The following is an 11,104-nucleotide window of genomic DNA, read 5'->3' as shown; positions in this document are numbered from 1 at the left end:
CTAAAACAATCTCCCTACAACCGCTTCTTCAATCTATTCACAGTAAACGAAGAGTGGATCTGAAACTATCGGAGCTTTAGGGCTACTTATGTTGAGCTTGAGATTTTCGCGTGAGGTTACTGCTTGCACAAAATTTTCAGGCGCCCGGAAAAAATTTCAGACATTAGAATTACTGAATTTCGATGGGCAAAGCCCAAACAATATAGCCTACTGGCTAAATAAAGAGTCCTCTTTCGAGATATAATTATCCCACATGTAGCAGGGGAAGGCTCCGGCGGAGAAAAAGTCAGTATAAATAGCGAGGGAAGAGACGATCCACACCATACCTTTCTCGGCCTTTTGGCTAAGATCAAGTGTAGTATCTGTTCTTATCAGTTTAATATCTGATACGTGGTTCAATGAACCACACGATATTAAATTAATTTCTTGAGGGGGAAGTCTCAAAAGGTAGCTTGCTGCCAGAGTCTTCGCGCGTCGCTTCTGTATTGCACTACAGCACAAGCCTGGCGCACCCCACACCCCCAAACCAACCAACAAATTAAATTACTAGTTTTATTTATTTAACAAATGTTTCTCTAATTTTCCTATCAGATTTTTTAAGTAAGATTACAGTAGAAGCTGATTGTTGTTTATCATTATGTTACAGTGTCGATCTCTTCTTAAGGGCAAAGCTGTTAGATATGGAAGATGGCGTCGAAGGAGAGTTAACTGTTCACTATAAATCCGGAAAGAGAAAATTTCGGCCATTACTGCTCAAAATAATGTATAGATTAGTCCACCGAAAGAAAAATTCCGTCAAAGGAATTAGAGTTGCTTTAGATTATCTTCCTCTATAAATTGTTGGACTGATTTTGAGCTCTGCACAAAGAAAGCTGAGTATATCATAATTTACTTGTATTTTGTTCTGATACAGCTACAACAAGGCATCTCGCAGATGTTTCTTTACAAAGAATTTCACTGATGTTTCTTTACGAAACAATTCCACATATGTTTCTCTACAAAAAGAATTTAACAAGAAATGGCTGTAATAAACTTGTTAATAAAAAAGACATGTACAAAATTTGTGGAAAGAACCATCAATATAAGTTTGGGCGCAATCGCCACAATCTTGCTCTAAATTCAATTCATACAAAGCTATGAGTGGACGGATCCGTAATTGATTCACCAAAATCTTCATGGTCCTTCCATCCATCACCTACATAGACAATCTGCTATTGTGTTCCATAATTTTATGGAGTGGTTTTAAAAAGTTAGAGTTAGTTGATTTTGATTTTTGTCTCCGAGGATGTTGGGTATATTAAGTCCAATGGTCACATGACCATTCAACTTCTTCAAATTATTCATTTCATAGCTAAATGTGATTGTAAGTGCAATCATGTATGATGTAACTTTGGATATCAGTTAATAGATGATTTCCCTGCTTGAGAGTGCATGTCTTGTCTTGTGTCTCAATCTTTAAATTTTGTTTTTCCTTTCATTGTTTATGTTATTTCTCTGCTCGATTTAAACTAACAATTGGTATCAGAGCAGAGATGGAGGAAGAAGGAGAAGGTAAAATTCATAACTTCTATGGTAGTTTTACATTTAGTTGAAGAGGAGAATCCAACGAAAGAGAAGGATCTTGGGATTCTTATTTGCTCCTATCTTGAGCCAACTTTGGCACTTATTGGCCAAACTGTTAATGGTCAGGAAGTTGTTGGCCAAACTGTTAAGGATATATTTATAAAACATGCAACTCAATAAAGAAAAGTGAATCTTTAGAAAAAATTGAAAATTATTCTTGCCCCCCAATTGTGGAGACAAAAATAATAGGGCTATTATGTTGCTAGCCAAGCATGATTGCATATGAAATTGTACCACCATGAATGACAAAGAGCCCCCACAAGGTAAGCTACTAGTGTCACATAGTGAGGAGCAACATAATAGGAAAAGGGAATGCTAAGGAACTACCTCTAGATTTAGAAAAAGAATGAGATAACGCATAATATGAATAAGAGCCCTATCATGTAGATTTTGAACAAATTCTTTAAAAGCTTTGCAATCACAAAGAGAATAAGAATAACTTTGATGAAAGAGAAAATATATACTACTATCACATGGCTTGAGATTCTTTGGGAAGTGTTTAAAAGGGAACTTAATATTTTTCTTATAATTAAGTTTCCAAATGATTTTTTATGCTATTTTCAAATGACCATCAACAAAGATAGTCTTTATTGCATGTTGGGGTAGGAGGACTAGTGTTAAAACATAATGAACTACTAGGGGTCATATCTTTATAACTTTTATCTATAATGCATTCTAATATAAGCTTATAAAACCTTCTATATTATATGCTTTATAAGTATATCCCATTTGAAATAATTATAATCTAATAACTATTAGAACTATTAAATTATTAATTATTTGTGAAGGGTAGTTATTGAAAAGAGGTGACTAGTGAAGTCACCCTTCCTCCTATATTTAAGGAGGTTCTCTCCCATTTGAGAGGTGTGTTGATTCAGAGCTTTATGGTGAGTTGTATCACTATGCACAAGAGGTATTATTGGTCATGTGGAAGTATTGGATGAGTTTCCCTAGGTTTTAGTCTATTTTATGATATACTACATTTGTTTGTGTTTTAATAAAATGATGCTTTATGGGGTTTTTTACCTGAAAGGGTTTTTCCCATGTATATATTGTGTAATGTGTTAATTTATGGCTGTATGATTCTTAATTCGTCTATTTTATATCTCGCTTAAATGATTAATATCCTAATATCCTAATTTCTAACAATTAGGTTGTGGTAGAATAATTGAAAAGGGGGAGGAAGGCCTACACCTTCTCTTGTGCATTGTGAAGGAGGTTTTATAGGACCTTAATTCCTTGTTCCATCTTTACAAGACCTTGTCCACTATAGCCTTGTTTAGAGATAATGTCATAGCCAACTTCATAAAGTGTTTTTAATTGCGAAGGGAAAGGGCTTTCATTATAGACCTCATTAATATTTGTTGTGTAAGTACACCTTGGAGGGCCAATGGGATGAATATATGAAGAGGGAAGGATGTTCAAGTAGGAATATTATTATTTCTATCATCATTCATATCCACTTTGTTTGGTTGGGAGGAAGTAAACTCATCATCTAAATATTCATCTTTACTCAATGTCATGTCAAGAGATATATCAAGAATAAAATACATGCCATCGTCTTGTCTCAAAGTATGTTGATGAGAAATATCTTAGCTCTTGGAGAATAAGGAGAATCCTTTGTAATATAAGTAATACAATTAACATTCTTACCTCATCCTTCTTGCACTAAAGTACCTTTGTGAGAAGAGGATTTATCATTACTCTTTAATGTTACATCTCCATTGGAGAGATCATTGATAGGAGCATTAACTATTTCCTCATGAATAAAATCTATACTCTAGGAGAGGTAAAAGTATGATTCATTTCAATATCATCTCTAGGATGATTATTGAAGGTTCCACTTGCAACATCCACTAAGGCTTTATTGAAATCCAGCCATTAGTTAACTTCTTTAAGAATATCATGATATAACAACATGAAACATGCATGAGATCTTTGACAAATGCTTTAAATGTAGGGAAAATATTTGAAACCCTCATAATGCAATACATTAAAGTGGTATGAATGAATGCAAGAAACATGAAGTGAAAAGGGCTATTATCCAACATATGCTTTTGGTAAATGTAGCTAATAATCAATGTAATCACATGTGCAATAGAAAACCAATCAAATTTTGTAAATTCCATAGTGAAAAGTTAGATTTGAAAACACCCAATTAGAAATATGAAAAATGTTAGAAGTGTTGGGTTCACCAAAATATTTATGGTGTGAATGGGAGATTCACTAGTCTATGTATATGAACTAGGAACAAGACTCACTTTCAACCATATTACATTAAGGGCAATAAGAGTTTATTGGCCTAGCCTAAAATCTCTTGAAAAGGGGGCTACCCATGAATTGGGATTCTTTACTCTTCTTGTTTGAGTTGAAATTAAAAACTAATAATATGAATTAGGGGCTAATAAAGGAAAATTGGAACTGATCAACATGCATAGGTAGTTTCAAAACAAAGATGTGGACATGAAGCATAAATCTAGAAATGGGAAGAAGAGAGGAAACCGTGGCTAAAATTTGGGTTTGAAAATTTAGGACAAAGATGCTAGGAATCCTTGGCCCAAATGTTTCAGATGTTGATAATGGAAACAATTTTAGAATCAAGATGTCAATCTAAGTATCTCCCTGAAATTTCATCAAAAAAGTGTCAGTCACTAATGCTAGGTAACCTTGACCTAGGGTTTTGTAGATTGTGTGTCTCATTCTGCTATTTTTGGATCTATATTTGTTGTCTCCAGAAGATCTATCACCTACATACACAAGAGGGGAAAATGGTGTTCGGTCGATAGGGGTTTGCCTAGGTCAAAACTTGAGTTTGGAATAAACGCTTAATGAAATAATTGAAAGGAAATCTCTAAAGTAAAATGTTGAATTTGCAATATTATGCCTCAAACTAGCTGATGTTGATAATGACGATGATGCGATATGCTCTTTGAATATGCTCACAAGTATTGATGCAATAACATGTCATGACAAGATATAAAAAGGACCAGTATCGAAAACATGCTTGCATGAAGATTGTTGTACACAACTGAAGATAGACAAATGGATAAATTATTTTAGTAGTATTTGGTGTATGCTTTATGCCAAAATTTATCACTAGTCCATGGACCAATATACTCAATTATAACCTTTACTAAGATAATAAGAACACAACTACATGGTAGAAGGATGTGGATATGAACAAAACGACTCTCTATGATGAAAATTACTATGGATCACTTAAGATGTTTTCCTTGGTTATAACACTAATTCATGAAGTGCATATAAATATACTTCCTACTCCTAATCTACTAGTGTAATATGTCTTTATTTTAGGCGCATTATGCATTATTACTTCAAGGATTGTTGCCTAGTCATTGGATTATAAATTCCAAGAACGCCATAAGGAACATCAATTCAAAATCGCAAATGAATGAGTTATGCAGATACATACTGTGTGGTTGAAATGTGGGTACAAATATAACCAAATTGAAATGATGATTAACAATCTAAGCATACATAAGTCAATCAAAAACTCAAGATAAGGATGATAGAAAGGCAATTAATGAATCATAATTGACAAAGCAATTAAAATGCAAACTCCATATTGTCCCTTTGATTTGATTATCCTTCAGTTTGATGTGTGCTTGATGATATTGAGGATGCTCAATTTTGCTCCATGATGTGGGATTATGCAAATTGGGCTCAAAACATGAATGCGAGACTGCTGGATGTGAGTGTTGGCATTTGATCATTTGATCAACCAATAATGTTTGTTTGCTTATTGCAACCGGTACATGTAAAAGGTTAGAATTTTATATGATGACTATTTTTTATGTTGTAATTGATGGAAGCTATGTGTCTTAAGTCATCTAAGTCCTATAGTGCAACCGATAAGACTTAACCGGTAAAGCAGAGACAGTTTCATCAAAACCGGTAATTAAGACTTTAACTGGTAAATGGCAGACAAAGTTACAATCCGACAACCAGTACGGGAAATTCATGAAGGATGTAGTGTTGCGGTTTTGCAGACGCATTGAAGACTATCGGATGAAGATATTTTCATAACTGCACAAGAAGATTTGATTAGGTGAAAGAATTTTGATTGGTAGAACAAAAGAGTTGATAGATACTTAATCGATAGTTATGATAATCACTCAGAATCAGTTAACCGACACATAATTTAATGTGTTAAGTCAGTGCACGACTTATGTAAGGAGTGTATTGCAAGTTTGACTAGATTCATTGAACCTAGGGAATTGTTTCAAGGTTCTAGCTGACTTAATGATTTTTTTTATGATGTGTGATGAGGTATGAAGAATATATAGAGAGTATGAGCTAGAATCCATGAGGTATCATTAGCGATTGTTGTATCTCTGATAGTGCGGTGATCAGATAAGTTTCGAGATGAATTATTGGTGATGTAGTAATGTTTTGAAGCGGATATTATTAGACATTGATGATGTTATACTAAGATTACTTGAATCTGTTGTTATCCTAACACTTACAACAACTAAATCCCTTAATTGGGTAGGTCCTAACATGCATTAAACCTTTAAGTCCCCTAACAGGGCAGCTCTCTTCTTTCTCAAGGCAACACAAAATAATTAAATTTGGGAGATAGTAGCCAAAATTTTATAGTTGGTTTCAAATCTCGTCTTCAACAAATCTTTATTCACTATTAGGGCAACTTTACCTTTATCAATTTCACCCATTAACTATTCTACCCTTTTCTTCTTGTAATCATTTTCAACTGAAATGTATGCTGCCTGTTCAAGAGTTTTAAGTTGTTCTCTGGCATCAACAACTAACTGTCCAAGCTTGGCAATAGGGGTAGCCAAATGTTCTGTATCAGTCTCCGATAGGAGACTTGAAAAAATAGCAACAATGGTCCTTATAGTCTCAACTTCTCTTTATTGTTCCTTTATTCTTTTCTTTTGAACACGAGATTGCATTGCAGTAGCAATCTCCATTAACTCCGAAGAACTCAAATTTTCCATATAGGTCCTAACAGGCCTTAAACCTTTAAGTCCCCTAACAGGGCAACTCTCAAAAAGGGTGATAAATCCTCACACGAGGTTGATCCTAACAGATCATTAGGCTCCTCACAAGGCTAATAGGTAAATCTCCTAACTGGTTTGCTCCTAACATGGCATATCATTGTAAGACCTTAACTGGTCAAGATCTCTATTCTATAGATAGTTATCTTGTGGGTACTAACTCCCACTGTAGTTTTTCCCATTTGGGTTTTCCATGTATAATTTGCTTGTGTTATGTGGTCATTATTCTATTGGTTGATTGCATATGTGATTGTGTTTCTCTTTTGCTTATCAAGTTTTAAGTTGTTAAGGTGCATAATCAGATTTGTGTTATTTTTACTTGCACTGATTAACCCACTTCCCCCCCCCCTCTCAGTGCCTTATAAGTTCATCAGTGAGTATGCAAATTGACATGGTAACAATATGAGTATGAAAAAGGTGGATAAAATGGTGCATTATGATAGCATGAAAGTGAGAGTGTGGATCATTTTGGCATTACAATGGTATGGATATATGAAAGGTGGATAAAATGCATAGATACGGGAGGGGTATAAATACAATTTGGTGAGGAGAGGGAGATCCATGAAAATGTGCCACTTGTCCTTCTTGAGGACAAGTGGCAAGGGAAGAATTGACAAGTGTCCTTGGGAAGGGCAAGTGTCACAAGAGGAAATGACAAGTGTCCCCAAGGACACATGCCAATTTTGGGAGATGGGCACCCAAAATTGGTTTTAATTTCCTAAATATTAGGAAATTAGAGGTGTGCACACACGTGAGGGGGGAGGTTAGAGAGGATAAGGTTAGTTAGGTTGATAGGGTTAGTTAGAACCCCAGGGTTAGGCTATGGTTTAGGTTAGAAGAAGCGTTAAATTTAGGAGGCATGTGGGGGAATTAATTAATTAATTTAATTAATTCATGAATTGGAGAAAAAGGATGACATGAACTAATAAAATAATTGAATTATTTTATTTTGTGGAGGAAGGGCAAAAGGGGAATTAATTAATTAATAGATGAATTAATTAATTGGACATGGCGTATTAATTAAATTAATTTAGCCAAAAGGGGATGTCATATTCAATTAAATAATATCAATTATTTAATTAATACAAGCGACCAAGAGAATTCAATTTGATAAAATTAATTAGTCAAATTTAAGTGTCTACACATAAACCACAAATAATGATATCAAGCAACTATTTGTATACTTAGTAGTCTATCCTAGCCTATAGAAATTCATATATAATGAAGAAAAGTATATTAACAAATCTTGTAAATACTCATAATATGATTGCATTCATCATCTAATCTTTGATTACACCAATTCCAACAAATCGGGAAGAGGAAAGTCTAAATTAGAACTTTCCAAAAAATCTACAAATTAAGGTATGGAGATATTAAATTGCAATAATCATTTACAATATTAAAAACTTTATAAAAATCTACAACTCTAATGACAATTGGACAGGCAAGAGTTGAAACCCTAGAAGCTCCTTTTGCATGTATTCATGCAAAAATATAAATGACTCCTTTTTTGGAAACTGAAATAGTAAATAAGGTACTCTATTGATTACCATGTCACTTCATGAATCAAGGAGGAAATAGTATTCAATGGATGAGATATGCAAGGTGAGCTTAGATCCCTTGAAATCCACTAAAATGGTAATGTAAAGCTTGCATGGGATGCATCTATGCAAAAATTATAACCATCACATCAATGGAAGCACGACATTCCTTGTCCTTTTCCTTTATTAGAAGTATATGTGATACTACAGATTTGAGATGAACAATTGGTTTTGGGTGGTAAAATTTTGATTGGATATTGGCAAGGTCAAATTAGGTTAATAATGGTTCTTTAGTTGTGCAAGGAGATAGGTGGGAATGAAGAATGCAAATGTGGGAGTTTCAGAATTTTGAGGATTGGGGGTTTGATATACTTCATGACTCATACCATTGTTAAGGGGATTTGAGTCTATCAAGAGTTGGGGATGATAGTAAATTCATCCCTTTAAGCAATGCACATTCTAAGAATAGATCTGAACTCACAATCTTGATAAGGTAACATAGCATGTGAAGTTGGGAATAGGTCTAAATGCACAATCTTGATGATGTTATAGTGAATGCGTTTGTGTTTAATTAATTTCTTGTAATCGTATGATTGAATTTATTTTGCATATTCATCTCCTTAAATAGATTATTGTAAGAAGTGTTTGGTAGGAGACAATCCCAAATTACGGTATCTATTATTATCTTAGGAAGAGTTCAATTATAACTCAATTATTTATAACATTGGAAAGACACCTTTTTCAAGTTGTGTATGGATGTATCCCTAGAGGGGTAATAAAGTTGAGGGGTAGTTAGGACACTTTAATTAAGAATTTGTTTCTAAAACAGGTCATTACTTTACAATGATTATGATGTTTCTAGGAGCATCTAATTTTCTTTTCTTTTTTTCTATTTTGTAGGTTCTCACAATGTGTTCTAAGTTTAAAAAAATTCTTCCAACTAAAAGGATTAGAGAGTTTAGAGATGCTTATGTGATAGCACAAAGAGATTCTTCTATGACATATATATCACCCTCACTCACAAAAGGTTTTCTATAGTTCAATTTTCTATGAATTGAAAACTTATATTAAGTAGTGGTGTTTCAATTATGTTACATCTTTTAGACTTCACTAGTCTTCCTAATTTAAAATCATCCTTTAGAATCCATGGTGTATGTATGAAGTAACATAACTCTAAACAATGACTTTGCTTGTACTTAAGTTTTTAATTCTTATATTTAAATTTAATGTATGCTAAACTTCATGGCATTACATGGAGCAATTGATTACTAAATCCATGGATCATGATAGGTTCTCTAGGATATTTTGAATAATCTAGGTGTTTTCACCCCTTAGAGAGGATAAGTGCAAATCTAGACTAATGTGCCAATTTATTAGTGTTTTCCAAATCTTGGTAGATTGTAACATATCTTAATAAATCTGAACTAAGATGTCTATAGTTCTATATATTCCTAAAGATTGATTGTAATCATCTATCTCTCTTAGAATTTTAATATCTTTCACAATTTTTAGGATCATTGCATGATCACTATTATTTTTACTCTTGTAATTTGGACCTAAGTGTTAACATGTGCTCCCTATTGTAAACATTATTCATTTGATAAGAAAGAAGATCTATGTTTTTTATTAAAAAAAGTAGCGTTAAAGAGGGCGCTGACCCTTTACAAAGCCAAAGGCTATCAAAAATAAAAAGACCAAGCAGGGGAGCAAATCTAAAAAGAACAAAGTCGGACAGGCCAAACTGACCTGTCAAACCATCAACAACCCAACCCAAATCAAGAGGGGGGAGAAAAACTCGGAACTTGACCAGGGGGGCTTGGGAAAGGGGGTTAGATTTGCCTTTCTGCCTATGACAAAAAACCGTCCAGGCAACACTATCATTAGGAAATTTCAAAGAAGAATCAAGCGGGGAAGACCCTGCAGGGTCACTGCCAGACTGCTGATGCAGAGCGACAACAGGCTGTTGCAACGAAGCAACAACAAGAGAACAAATGCCAGGAGCAGAGTGAAGGTGAGGAGCAGGAGAAACGGGTGCAGGAACCAAGGGGGAAGGGTCCGCCACAACAGTAACATCAACCAAGCCTTCATCAGCAGTAAGGGGCACCTCATCATGAGATGAATCAACTGAAACAGAATCTAAAGCATTAATCATCAAGTGGTCTTCCGTAGCATCTTTCCACCAAGTAGCAGCACCTTTGCGACGAGAGAGAGAATAGTCAGAAGCAAGGTGACCCATTGAGAAGCACCTTTGACAACGAAAAGGGAGGCCCTCATAATACAGTGGTTGGGTCCAAGGCCTATCTCCAACCATAAGAACCACATCCCTAGGGAGGGCTAGAGATAAGTCAATATCATTAAAAGGCGAGCAAAGGTAGAATGACCCATGGAGAACGTGGCATCATCAACCTTCAAGAAGCTGCCAATGGAGTTACTGATGGCCTCAAAACAAGAATGTTCCCAGAAATGGAGGGGGAGATTGGGGAGGCGGAACCAAACCAAACGACGAAGAGAGATTCCGTAAGGGGGTTGAAGGAAGGAGTCCAGGGCTTGATAGAGAGGGAGTGATCCCCCAAACTCCAAAGCTTACCCAAAATCAAATCACGCTCATGAGTAGAGGTAAAGGAGGCAACAAAAAACCCCTTAGCACAAGGGAAAAGCTCAATGCCATAAGAAACAAGGAGCTTCCAAGAATTACTCACTAAGTGATGAAGGTTCAGGGGGGAAGGCCAAAACCCAGTAAATCTGTAGACCAGAGTGTTGCGTTGATAGAAGTCAACATTCTTCATAACCTCTCGGCCACATACCACAACAAGAAAGGTCTTGGCACAAGGGAGAGGATGAACTCCCTTAGAAGGATGGGTAGCGGATTTGGTCACACGGGCAAAGCTACGCTTTCCAGCA

The 11,104-nt window shown here is 35.2% G+C and overlaps 1 non-coding gene across 1 annotated transcript; it reads left to right on the top strand.

Moving 5' to 3' along the window:
* Positions 1-322: 322 nt before the first annotated feature.
* On the top strand, positions 323-517 carry LOC131080070 (U2 spliceosomal RNA). The gene has a single exon (XR_009114118.1). It is a non-coding gene; the product is annotated as a U2 spliceosomal RNA (small nuclear RNA).
* Positions 518-11,104: the final 10,587 nt, after the last annotated feature.

The sequence above is a fragment of the Cryptomeria japonica genome, chromosome 3 (genome assembly GCF_030272615.1).
Source record: "Cryptomeria japonica chromosome 3, Sugi_1.0, whole genome shotgun sequence".
In the NCBI taxonomy this organism is placed as follows: Eukaryota; Viridiplantae; Streptophyta; class Pinopsida; order Cupressales; family Cupressaceae; genus Cryptomeria; species Cryptomeria japonica.
Note: the sequence above shows the minus strand (reverse complement) of the source record. Positions and strands in the feature narration are given on the sequence as shown.